Source organism: Corvus brachyrhynchos, unplaced genomic scaffold, assembly GCF_000691975.1.
Source record: "Corvus brachyrhynchos isolate BGI_N302 unplaced genomic scaffold, ASM69197v1 scaffold904, whole genome shotgun sequence".
NCBI classification, from domain to species: domain Eukaryota; kingdom Metazoa; phylum Chordata; class Aves; order Passeriformes; family Corvidae; genus Corvus; species Corvus brachyrhynchos.
Window position 1 is genome coordinate 612,586 of NW_008237536.1, and position 13,379 is coordinate 625,964.

Sequence of the window (13,379 nt, forward strand, 5' to 3'; positions counted from 1 at the left end):
CGTGCCGCGGCCGCCGCCCCCCCCCTGCCCCGGTGTCCCCAGCGTCACCCCGGGTACCGCAGCCCTCCGCCCCCAGCTCCACACGGCTAACCCAGCCCTCCCCACCCCGTATCACCCGGGGTGATCCATCCCTCTATCCCAACACCAGCCCGGGGTGCCCCAGCCCATCCTCATCATCACCCGCGCTGAGCCATCCCTCTGTCCCCTCCACGGCGCCGCGGCTTTCCCGGCAGTCCCATCCCTGCTCCACGAGTGCTGCCCTGCTGCCCCCAGCAGCACCTCAGGGTGTCACGGCATCGCTGTGAGATGCCCCAATTCTGCCACCTTTGGGCGCTCGGAGCTGGAACAGTGGGACAATGGTCACCTCTGCACCCTCCACACTGAGGTTTGGGGACATAATGACAGTTCCTTCGCACAGAGTCACAAACGGGACCCAGTGCTGGCAGAGTCCAGAGCCTTTGCCACCTCCTGCCCACCCCACACTGTTTGGCACCACACCCTGGTGCGTGTTTGGGGGCAGGCAGAGCCTGTCTGGGAGGGGCTGGTGTCTCCTGAGCCCTCCCTGTGGGATGGGGGGTTCAGGATGTCCGAGCCACCAGCTCAGCTCCCTGCTCTCCACCTGCAGCACCTTCAGCAGAGGAAGCCCACTGTGGGTTTTACAGGCGATTTTCAGGATTGGTGCCCTGGTCCAGCCGGATTTGTCCCACGGCACCACGCTGGCACAAGGGTGGGGACAGCAGTGGCCTCCCCTCCACCCAGCCCCAGCGCAGTGGCAGCACCATTGTTCTTCCAGCAGCTGTGGGGGGCTCGAACCCCCCGTCCCAGTTCGGCCACACGGGGCGGGGAGCCGCGCTCCTGTGCCAGCAGCCCCGGGCGAGCTCTCACCCAGGAATGCTCTGACGGCTGCCACCAAGCCGCTGGAAGCACGGCCCGGAGCGGAGCTGGGAGGCGGCAGGGCTGCCCTGTGCCAAGGAACTGCCACATCCCGGCCGCCGCTGTCCCTGTCCAGGGAGGCACAGGCTGGGAAGGAGGCTCCTTTGCCAGGCAGGAGTGCCCCTGCGTCACCTTGCTGCAGGGCCGGGGGTGGCAGTGCCTGGGCCGGGTGCGAGCTCAGGGGGAGGTGACAGGATGGTGACTTCCCTGAGGGATGCCAGGCTGGCAGCCAGCTCTGTGGCGGGCACGGACAGGGCACAGGGCCGTGTGCTGCCCCTGGAGTGATGTCAGGCTAAATCCATCTCGCGCTGCCGCTGCTGAGCAGATGGAGGGGGATCAGCCGCCCGGGGATCCCCAGGGATGGTTCCACCGCGAGTGGCCCCGGGCTCAGGAGCTGCTTATCCAGAGAGGAGAGAGGATTGAGCCCAGCCCAAGTTTCCTCCCGCCCGCAGCCAGCCCTGATTGGCACGGGATGTCCCCTGAGAGCCTGGCTGGGGTCACTCCCTGCCCCCCGAAGGAGCAGCCGCCTTGCAGGGACTGTGCAGATCCCACCCGGGGCCACCCTGGGCACTCAGCCTTTCCTCCTGGGGCGGTGGGAATGGCGATGCGGAGCAGCCCTGGCGGGGGGGAGGGCGGTCCCCACCCTGCTGTGCCCGGGGAGCAGCTCTGGGCTGGGGATGCAGTGCAGGGGCTCCGTGCAGCCCCTGGCCCTGCAGAGTCCCCCCAGCACCGCGGCGGCTCCCAGCGCCCAGCCTGCCCAAGGAAAGCTGCTGGCACTGTGAGGCTCTCGCTGGCCCAGGCACTCAGGGCAGTCAGCGCTGAGCTGAGACTCAGCTACAAACACCCGCAGGCTCAGAGGTTTGGCTCCTGACCTGGCTCTGCACCCACTGCTGAAGTTCATTTCTCAGCATCCTCCTGGCCAGAGCTGTGCAATCCATCATTACAAAGCCAACGGATAAAACGCTTCTTTGGGAAAGACATCCTTAATACCAGGCTCCCTTCTCCTAGCCAAAGGTCACAACCCATAATGCAGAGTCCTGAGTGTTCCCTGGGACCCCTGGCAGATTCCTGGCCCTGCTCCCAGCACCACCCACTGCAAACCCCGCTGCAGACCCCGAGGAGATGGAAACTGGGATCCACCAGAGTGTTTGTGTGAGGATATGGGGCTTTTCTCTCTGAACTCTCTAACAAGGGCAGGTTGTGCTTCATGCAGTGTGGGAAGAATGGGTTTATCTAGAGCAGCTCCCGGCTCACTGAAGAGAAAAGCCCTTGTTGTTTCTCACTGGCTGCTTTTGGCTGGACACCCGAGCCCGGAGCATCCCACGCGAGCCAGAGCTGCAGGGGAGGGAGGGAGGGAGAGAGGGAACCCGGGCAGGCCTCGTGCTGAGCTGAGTGGAACCTAAATTCCAAAGCAGCTCGCTAAGGGAAGTGAGGAAAAGCCTAAAGAAAAGCGAGAGGAGTGGAGAGTCCAGAGGCAGGAGCTGAGCTGAGAGGTGGATCAGAACTGGTGTTCATTAGAGGGGGATGGATGGGAAGGGAGAGCTGACAAACACAGCCAAGGAAAATGGTCTGAAATGAGGCAGTGAAACTCAGTCATGTCAAAACCCCCAAACCTACCAGAATTAGGAAGTACTGGGTAGTGAAAGTGTTTTCCTGGGATCCTGTCCCCCTGCAATGCCAGTGCAGGAATTCTGAGAGCACACATCAGCCAACGACTGAAATCTGTATCAGTGCCTTTCCAAGCACAGGCGGAGGCATCCCACCCAGCCCAGAGCAGGCAGAGGAGCCTTTCCCACAGGTAGCTCCAGTTTATTCCAGTTTAAGGCAATCTGCACACCGGAGTGAGCTCCAGGAATGCTCCCTGTGCGGATCTGCCTTTCAGTGACACTGTATTTGTCATCTTCCCTCTTGTTCAGATCATTCTGAACGTGATGCTTTCCTATTCAGGCAAAATCAAATATTTATCAACGCTGCAGCATCCGGCACTGCTGGGTTGCGTCAGCACTTACTCCCTAAAATGCCTTTTTTGGGATCTCCTGGCTCTCTCCAGCTCCTGCCTCCCAAGCTGCCGTTTCCTGAGTACCAGGGTTGGGCTTTGGAGCAAAGGTGGGGTGGGCAAAATGTGAGTGTCAAATACAAGGAAAGGAGGGAAACGCTTGGTCACTACGATGGAAAATTCCTTGTTTTCATGGCATGAACTGCCCAGGACAGCAGACAGCCGGGATGGATATAAAAACACGGATGGTTTGGGTTGGATTAGGGAGCCACGGGGACAGGGCAGCACCAGAAATGTTCCCTGTGGCTGGGCGTGAGTCTCTGTGCCAGGGAGACACTTGGATTTTGGGGTGAAACCCTGAATAGATCTGAGCTGAACTGACTCAGGCCCGAGAGAAATCCATTTCCACTCTGCCAAATCGTCGTGATAATAATAACAACAAAAAAAGAGAAACCTTCCTCCCTGCTCGCTGCGCTCTGCCATGGGACAATGTTTGCTTTCTTTGAGCCTCTCCCGCTCTCTTGGCACGGGCTGGGAACATCTGTGCTGTGGAGTGGAAATGTGCTTTCAACAGCCCCATCCTGCTGCCGGCCTGGGGGCAGCTGGGGGAGCCCGGGTGGGGCTGGGAGATCCGGCCTGGGCTGGCACTGCCCCCTCCCTGCCCTCTCCCTGCCTGCAGCAGTTTTAGGGCCCCAGGCAGGCAGAGAAATCTCCCCCCTGGAAACCCCTCCCTCCTCAGCCTCTCCAGCTCGGATTAAATTATAGATAGCAGAGTGAGTTATTTAGTGCCCCATGAAAGATGCATGGGGCCTGCCTTTTTTGGGAGTCTGTTTGAGGAGGGATAGCATCGGGGCAGGGAAATTCTGCTTTTCCAGGGCTCTGGGCTCGCCCTGATGAATAGAGCTGGCCATGCTCCATCGGTTCGGAATAGGAAGGCAGCGGATAACCCCAAGCTGCAGGAACTCCTGCTCTTTGCAGCAATTTCACTCGGGTTTTAATGCATCTGCTCCATCCCTGGCTGCTTCACTGAGCAGGTGTCTCCAGGCTCTTTCCACCCATTATCCCTGCGAACTGAGACGATGTGATCCCCTCAGCAGGAGCTGAACCCGGCCGTGGGGAGGGGGAGCTGAGCAGGGCTTGTGCCTGGAAACTGCCCCAGCCTTCCCCGGGGGCTCAGCCAGGCTGGGGAAGCTCAGAGGCCTCAGCTTGGCACCAGCCTCACACCTCGGGTGTCTCAGGGATGCTGGGCTTGTCCGGAGGGATCCATGCGGGTCAGAGCCCTTTGCACCGCCCCGGGGGCTCTCAGAGCTTGGGAGATGGGACCTGTGCCGGCAGGGACAAGGATGTGCTGGGGAACAGGTCCTGCCTCGGAGCTGAGCATGAGCCTGAAAGGTCTCAGAGCCACTCACAGCCACAGCCTGGGGGGTTATGGCCTCTGTTTCCTATAGGAACGTGGGAATGTGCCCCAAACCACCCGTCCCTGCAGCAGCAGGGGTGTGGGGCACGGCCTTGCACACGGACACTGGGCTGGGGGCTAAAGGGACACGGGGTGTGCTGTGCCATGGGACACAGGAGCTGCTGGGCTGCTGCTGCTGCTGCCAGCGCTGCTGTGACCTACATTGGCTCCTACAGGTGAATTCAGCCACTGTCTGTGCTTAAAATTGGGGCTGGTTTCAGGAAGCGATGCTGCTTCCCACTGAAGAGCAGGATGGGCACGATAGGGCTCCTCCAGGGAACCTGAGCTCTCACTTTTCCAATCTGGAGGGCAGCAGGCCCAGGGCAGAGCCAGCTGGCTGCTGTCACAGACAGAAGGTGAGGGTCAGCAGCCACAGCTCCCGCCCTCCGCAGAGCCAGGGGGGTGGCAGTGGCCAGGGGGTGGCAGTGGCCAGAGGGTGGCACTGGCCAGAGGGTGGCAGAGTCAGGAACATTTGTCTCACTTTGCTGCCTCCCGGGCATGAATAACCAGCTGGGGCAGGAGGAGAGTGCAGGGCTCTGGTCTTTCCATCCTGGGAGCAGCCACACCACACAGGACTCTGGCTCTCCAGTGGGTCCTTGGATCCTCCCCCTCCTGCAGTGACAGGTTTGGGGTGACCCCTGGGGACAGAATGGCTCTGCTGAGGTGGGGCTGTGCCGGGCAGACTCCTGATCTCCAAACCCTGCCCCACGGGGACCTGGTGGTGCTCCTTGGGACCCCTGGGTGGCTCTCACAGGCCCCACTGCCCTCCTGATTCCCCCACACAAGCACAGAGGTTTTGCCGGCCTGTCCCACATTCCAGCGGTTGGATCCTGCATCCCAAGCCCAGCGAGCCCAGCTGCAGAGCCTGTGGAACCTGCTGGAGCGTTTATGGCTCAGAGCTCCAGGGACTCCAAAGGGAGAGGGGATGGAATGACTGAATTCCTGTGCTAAAGGCTCCAGTAGTGAGAGCAGGGGATTTCCAGGCAGAGGGAAGATGATTTGTTCAGTGTTTGATGGACAAGAGAGGGGCACAGTCCGAAAGGATCCACCTTTGCCGTGCTGTGAGCAGGAAGCGTTTTTAGTGGCACACGAGGAAAAATAAGCAATGATACCTTTAAATGCCTGTCCCCCGGTGCCTACCAGAACTGTCAGTGCAGGTGTGAGAGATAAATCATCTCCATTAACTAAAACATCTGAGATCCCCAGCAATGAGGGCTGCAGCGTTCTGCTGCATTTTAATTGATGATGGAATTCTCCCAGGCCTCCAATGCCTGCAAGAGAAATTCTCCCTTCGCTTGCATCACTCCCAGGCTGCTGCCTGCTCTGATCTTTACACAAACAGTACTTGAGAGCTGTTTCTTTTAATCCTAGATGTGATACTGAGTTAGTAATAAGCACTTCTTCCATGGAAATTTGGAGCCTGTTTGAAGAATTAGGCCAGCGCCCGGGAATCTGAGTGTGTCTGGCTGGAAACACCCAGGCATTTTCAGCAGGGACTGCACTCTCACTCCCCAGAACCAGGTCCCTGAAGAGACCTTTAAATTGGACACTGCAAAAGAAGCAGCCCCAACATCCCTGAATTCCTTTGAGAACGTGGGGTTAAGAGCTTGGCTCAAAAGAGCTTCCCAGTAAATGCCAGGAGTTGGAGCTGAGGGCTTGGTCCTTAATCAGGACCAGACAAATTAAAATAAACACAGAAGACTGAATTTACACAACAAGTCATTCATTAAAGGGAGGGCAGAAGGGGGGAGGGAAGAGAGAGGAGCAAAAGCGAGAGAGGCTCCAAAACGGAGCAGATCGGAGCCAGGAGCCTCTCGGGAAAGGTGGCAGCAACAACATGGAAGTGTTATAGCAACAGCCAAGATGATTCTCAGAAGTGACGATTCCTTCACGCCAATCTGGAAGGAGCAGCAGATTCCTGGTCCTCCTGAAAGAGTCAGACCCATTTCTTCAGTGCTGTGGAGGCCGTTGGGGGGATCTGGTAAATGCCTGACAGGAAATATAAAAATAGAGTCTCTTCTAATTGTAAAAATGCTTTAAAGTGACCTCAGCTGTAAGAAAAGGATCACCTGGACTGGCTGAGGAAGCAGCAGCCCCACAGCTCCTGCTCCAGCTGCGTGTGCAAGTCTGGGGAATTCCAGGCTGGCAACACCCAGAATCCCAGAATCCCAGAATGGTTTGGGTTGGAAGGGACCTCAAAGCCCATCCAGTTCCACCCCTGCCATGGGCAGGGACACCTCCCACTGTCCCAGGCTGCTCCAAGCCCTGTCCAGCCTGGCCTTGGACACTGCCAGGGATGGAGAGTCCACGCCTCTCTGTGCCAGGGCCTCATCAGCCCTGGAGTAAAGAATTTCTTCCAACATCCAATCTAAACCTTCCCTCTTCTGCTTAAGGCCCTTTCCCATGTCCCCTCATGGCAGGGGAATACTCAGATACCCCTTTGATTTCAGCAGGGTGGGATAATCACCGGGGGAATTGTGACAATTATTCCTTTTCAGCTGAAGCAGAGTTGGTGCCCAGCAGAGTTCAGGGCCTGCACCAGCAGATCCCAGGGAGCTGTGGCAGAAGCTGGGCCAGTAACACAAAGGGCCTGCAAAAGGCTCTTACCCAGCATCCATTCCCCAGGTTAAGCTACAAGAACCGACAGCAAATCCAGGAATTTAGCTACAGGCAATGCACACGGAGCCACGGCTCCCCTGTGCCTGGGGAGCTCCCAGAGGAGATGTCACACAAGTGGGAACATGAGAGCCCGGGGCTGCCTGCAGCCTGCAGTCATTCCCACTTGTCCCTGGAGCCTGCCAGCATCCTGGAGGAGGGCACTGGAACACAGCTCTTGAGTGCAGGAGAGCACGGCGGGGCCAAACCAGGGAACAGCTCAACAAGTCACAAAATCCTGGAAAACAGGGCTAAACTCAGGAAATCACCTGCTCCACCCCTTGGCCAAGCAGGATCCAATAGAAAACAACTTGAGATAAATGTTTGTCAAACTTTTCTGAAACATTTCTAGCATTGGAGGTTCTTTATGGTAACTTCTCTTTCCAAATGCTCTTTTCCCCTCCTCCTCACTGTAAGTTGTCCCAAACAGGTCACAGTGACCCAACAGAGACTTTCCCAGCACTTTAAATCCTTTGGAATCCTCATCTGTCTCTCTCACGAGATCCCAGATGCTGCACATTCCACCAGGGCTGTTGTGGCACACTGGATTGTCCTTCCTCATCTGCACACAGGACACAGTGAAGGCTCCTGCAGAACTCTCTGCAGTTTGTGGCTCTTCCCACCAACCTGCCAGACCCTCAGCTGGAAATCAGCAACATTGCCCTGCCCTTATCCCTCCTGGTCCTGGCTGAGCTCAGCCCAAGGCTGTTCTGAACTCTTCTTTCTCCCTAGAACACAAACAGCAGCTCAGTCTCCACGAGTGCCTTTGTTTTCCGGGGGTTGTTCACAAATCTGCCTCATTCCACTTCTCTGAGTCCTTGAGGCCACTCCACTTTGGCTCACAAATTCCTGGCCATTGACCCCAGCCCTTGTCGGCCGTGTTCCCACTCTGTCATGCTTCACTTTACTCATTCCTCGATTAGGAAAGAGCCTCCAGTCCATGAGGCATTTCCAGTGGTGCTTTAAAGAGCAGAGAGCAGAGCTGCTGAAATGGAATATGAAGAAGCTGCTGCTGTTTGTGCTGCACACGATTCCAGTCAGTAAACACAAACCTGCCTTGAAATCTCTGATGTGAGATCCGGGCCCCAAAGCACCTCTTTTCCCAGGGGTGGTAACAGCAAAAATCCTTTTGCTCTGAGGACTTGATCTCTCACACCTTTCATTTGCTGTCCCACTAGTGCCAACTTCATTCATTTTCACGTTCCAGTGAGGTCAAATCCTAGGGGAAATGGAGAAATGCAGGCACTGCCAGCAGAAGCAGAGGGAACTGATTGTCCCCATTTCCCAGCCCGATGCTTTGCTAACCCCAGGATCAGGATCCAGCTCCCCCTACAGAAATGATCAGAGCATCCAGGTCCTTTACGGGCCCCTGGAAGTGGCAGCTTTCAGGGACTGATTTGGACAGAACCACGGGTGTTTCAGAAGAGCTTTTTTGTGTTCCCAGTGAAGGCTGCAAGTGGTCCCCTGCAGTTCTCATTTCTATTTAACCAACCTTTCGGTGTAATTCGGTCTCAGCTGCCTTTGTCGATTCTGGGATGAAGTGAGCAGAGCCTGAGCCAGTCTCTGTGTGGGAAACAGGATCCAGGGCCTCATCCAGCGTTAATCATCCGAGCACTTCACCATGCTGTTCCCAGGAAGGGCTGGAGTGGCTCATCCTCCCTCCTGCCTTTGCTCAGGGAGAGGAGGCACTGCAGTTACTGCTTGAATGAGGGGTGCAGAGTGACTCAGAACGATGCTCCAGTGGCTGGGGGATCAGCCCGAGCTTTGGAAGCCACTTCCTCACTCCTCCAGCCTCCCTGTGCCCTCTCCAGCACAGCTCCGAGCCCTTCAGCTCAGGGCACACAGACAAAGCACAGGGAGATAAATTTCAGTTAAATCCATCACAATTCAGTGTCTGCCTCTCACCAGAAGCAGGGAGGAAGCCCAAAGCAAGGCAAGCATTTGAACAGGAGCCTTCCAAGCCCAATTATTTATTTTGAATATAAATAATCCCCTGTGTTAGAATTATTTAAACATTAGGAGAGGAGTGTCACTTCACTGGCTGAGAAGAGCCACTGCTCTGTGAAGCAGCCAAAGTACACAGGGTTTGTTTTGTATGGCTGGAGAAATGAGGCTGGATGCTGATGCCTACGAGATGGTTTTTATTTTTATTGTTATTTAGATTGGAATGTTTCCATATTGTATTGGAAATGGAGTTGTTATTGTTAGAGTCTCATCAACAGCCACCTCAACCAGGGAGTGCCATCCCACGGAATTGGGAACTCGTCCCACAGACAGTGCAGAGATATAAAACGTCACTGTGGACGGGACAAGGAGCTGTGCAGCTCTGACAGAGAGGAAGTCTCAGCTGGAGCACAGATGGAGCCTTGGAAGATGTGACTGAAGCAGGTGAGGCAAATCCAGGGGAGAGACAAATGGACAGTGACAATGAGGAGCAGATTCTGCACCTCGACGATTTCCTGAGGCTGAAGAAATCAGGGCATTGTTTCACATCCTGCCCTGAGGTTTGCATCTGCCAAAGCCAGGGGTTTGAGCTCAGACCTTGCTGAAGTGGAAAATAAGAACAGCTCACCCCGACTGAGCAGGCACCGATCATTCTGTGGTAAGAGCACAGAGCTGCCCCAGGGTTTAAGCAAGAATTTCCTGCCCTTCACCTGCTCCACTAATGATCCATTTCCAGGCACTGGTAGCAGCATCTCCTGCCACTCCCAAGCCATGGGCACTGTCAGTCACACTGGCTGTCCTTCAAGGCATGGAATTCCCTGCCATTCCAACCTAAAGGCCATAACGACACAGATTACCCAGGCCCACAGACTGTCCTCATATTACTGCCTCTTCTTCCTTTCCCAATGAACCCTTTTTTAATTAAGCTTTTATAAGGCCGCACCTGGTAGGCCAGCAGTGTACACATGAAAACCTCAGTTCTGCAGAGGAGACCACAGAGTCCCAAATAAACCATTCCATTTAATTCCCTTTTTATTCTGGCCAGGGAGAAATGAATCCGGTGGGTTCCACTTTCTGGAAGCTGTGAATGCATTTCCCATATTCAGTGTGTTTCCCACACTGGATATATTTCCCATATTGAATGCGTTTCCCATATTGAATGCGTTTCCCATATTGAATGCGTTTCCCATATTCAATGCATTTCCCACATTGAATGCATTTTTCCCCCACTGGATGCATTTCCCATATTGAATGCATTTCCCATATTGAATGCATTTTTCCCCCACTGGATGCATTTCCCATATCCAATGCATTTCCCACATTGAATGCATTTTTCCCCCACTGGACGCCTTTCCCGTATCCAATCTCCAAGCCCCTCCCGTGCTGTTATGACGGACAATGACAGACGCAGTGGGTGTGGAGGTGCTGCCCGCCCAGCTTCAGCCCCGGGGATGCGCGGCAGCCCCGCATTGTGAAGGTGTCGTTTTGTTTCTCTGTCCCTGGCTGGTTCCTGTTCAGCATCGCTGAGGGCAGTGGGAGGATGGCAGGAGCCTGTTTGTGACACACTTGTTCTACTTGGTGGAACAAAGAGCGAGCTGCCACGGGGCTGATGATTTCAGATCAGCTCCAAAGCACACAAATCCAGGGATATGACAGGAAGGGAAATGTAGAAAGAACCTCAGGCTTTTGTTCAACGTCCCCTAAATGCCGCAAAGATGAACCAGGGCAGGGAAAAGTGGCACAACAAAAGGGGGGCCCCTTTCAAGCCCAGCTCGTGAGGTGCTTTGTAAAGCAGGAGAACGGCAGCAATTCGAGTCTCCTGAAATGAGCCAGAACTGGGAAACTGAGGCTGCATTTCCCTGTCAGTGGTGTGCTCTGTTCAGGAGCAGCTAACAGGTTAAAAATGAACCCCCAGTGCAATGTGGTCCTTACAATTATCCCCAAACCCAGCCCCTGCAGGGAGCTCTGGGGCAGGGATGCACCAGTCAGGGATGCTGGCATCAGATTAACCCAAAGCTGCAAACAGTTCCCTCATTGCTTTGGAAGGACGTGGATTTTCAGGCTGTGCCAAGCGGGGAGAGCCTCCTGCACTGCCGGATCTTGGTGAGGTTTGAGCCTTTGTGCCACGCCAGGAAGGGATCAATAACAACAAATAATAAAATTAAAGCAATAAAAACTTTGGCTGGGGACAAACTCTTTTCCAAGGCTGGGTTGGACAGGGCTCTGAACAACCTGGTCCAGTGAAGGGGCCCTGCCCACGGCAGGGGGCTGGAATGGGATGATCCCTAAGGTCCCTTCCCACCCAAACCAGCTCCAGGGCTGTTTAACACAGGAATCGAATAAATGAGGATGGCAGAAACAAATATTGAAAGAAAATAATTCCTGATTTGTGATTTCCTTGCACGGGATTTGTTCCTTGGTCTGTCTCCAGCATTTCCATGGTCTCCTGTAATGCCAAGATCGATCCCTGTGGAAAGCAGAACCCCCAGTAGGGTTTTCCTGCCTCACTGCCCCACCAGGAGCAGCCAGGGAGCAGCTTCAGGCAGATGCTCTGAGCAACAGCAGGAGATCAAAGGGATTCCTTTGATAAGGAACGTGATCCACCAACAAACCCTTCCTGAACAATGTCTTAAAAAATCTCCTATGAGGTGTTGGCAGCACTTTGGGAGTCCTCAGTTATCACAGCCCCATCAGCTGCTTTTGATCTGGAGCTTTGCAGTTTTCCCTGGAAAAGGCTTCCCCCTGCCATGACCTTTGGGTTTGGCCTTGGGGCAGGTGCTGGGATTAGAAATCAAACCCTTGGCTATGGAATGTCTCTGATGAAAGCTCCGTGCTCCTGCTGATACATCAGAGGGTTTGCAGCACTGCCAAGGCTGCTTTGATTTTTCCAAGGAATTCTCTTCAGTTCTTCATGTTGTGAGGGAATAGGGGATTAATAAGACAGAAAAAAACCACCTTGAAGTGGACAGGATTCAATGCCAGGCTCATGAAATCATGGAATCCCAGAATGGGTTGGGTTGGAAGGGACCTCAAAGCCCATCCAGTTCCAAACTCATTCTGTGGGCAGGGACACAGCCCCAATGTCCAGCCTGGCCTTGGGCACTGCCAGGGATCCAGGGGCAGCCACAGCTGCTCTGGGAATTCTATTCCAGGGCCTGCCCACCCTCCCAGGGAACAATTCCTTCCCAATATCCCATCCAGCCCTGCCCTCTGGCACTGGGAGCCATTCCCTGTGTCCTGTGTCTCCATTCTTAGTCCAAGGTCCCTCCTGGAGCCCCTTTAGGCCCTGGAAGGGGCTCTGAGCTCTCCCTGGAGCCTTCTCTTCCCCAGGTGAGCACCCCCAGCTCTCCCAGCCTGCCCCCACAGCATTCACCAGGGTTTGATCTCCACATTAACTCTGTAATTGTTCTTCTCTCCTGCCCAGGCTGTGCTTTGGGTCCCCTGGAGTAAACAGAGATCTTTGGGTTGCTCTCGTTATCCCAGCAGCCAGGCAGCTCCATTAATGCTGCCAGACCTCTCGTGGATGAAACACGGAGTCTGTGTAGGAGGTTAAAAATATCCCCATTCATTATTTACTCCTTACAGCAAGAGCCCAATGCTTTGAAGTGTGATTATAAATAAAAACACCATCAGAAACCCTGCCTGCCCACCCCTTCCCCTGCAGGAATATTTGCTCTTTGTCCTGCTCTGATCTCCTGTGAACTCTTCCAGCTCACCTCCTTTAAATATATATATATATATATTTTTTTTTTAGAGTGCAAATGAACCCTTTCTGAAAATGCATTTCCATGGTGCATCCCCCTTTGTCTCGGCAGCCTTGGAGCTGCTCAGCTGTGACAGGGATCAAAATGAATTTGGCTGTTTATCCCAGCATTTACAGACCTCCCAGAAATGCACGTACAGATAATTCCACGTAGGTGGAAAACAAGGAGCAGCAGCATCATCATCCCACTGAAGAGTTCTGCCACTCCTCCTCAAAACACAAACAAAGGAATCTTCAGATCACACCCAGGGAATAAACACGTTCTCCTCTATCTAAAGGCAGAATTCCTTTAAGGTTGACCCAACTTATTTTCATAAACATCTTCCCCTCCCCCAGCAGATCTAAACCCTTTCTTTAAAGACAAACTCCTCGTGGGGGGCTGTGGATTCCAGGTTTGGAGTTTCATGGGGTGCCAGGGGCTCCTAATTCCCAGTGTGAGCAAGGTTTCCAGGATAAAGGGTGATGGTTTTTCACTGAAACACATCTTTTGTATGCCCCTGGATCCCTGGCAGTGTCCAAGGCCAGGCTGGACACTGGGGCTTGGAGCAGCCTGGGACAGTGGGAGGTGTCCCTGCCCATGGCAGGGGTGGCACCAGATGGGCTTTAAGGTCCTTCCAACCCAAACCAGGCTG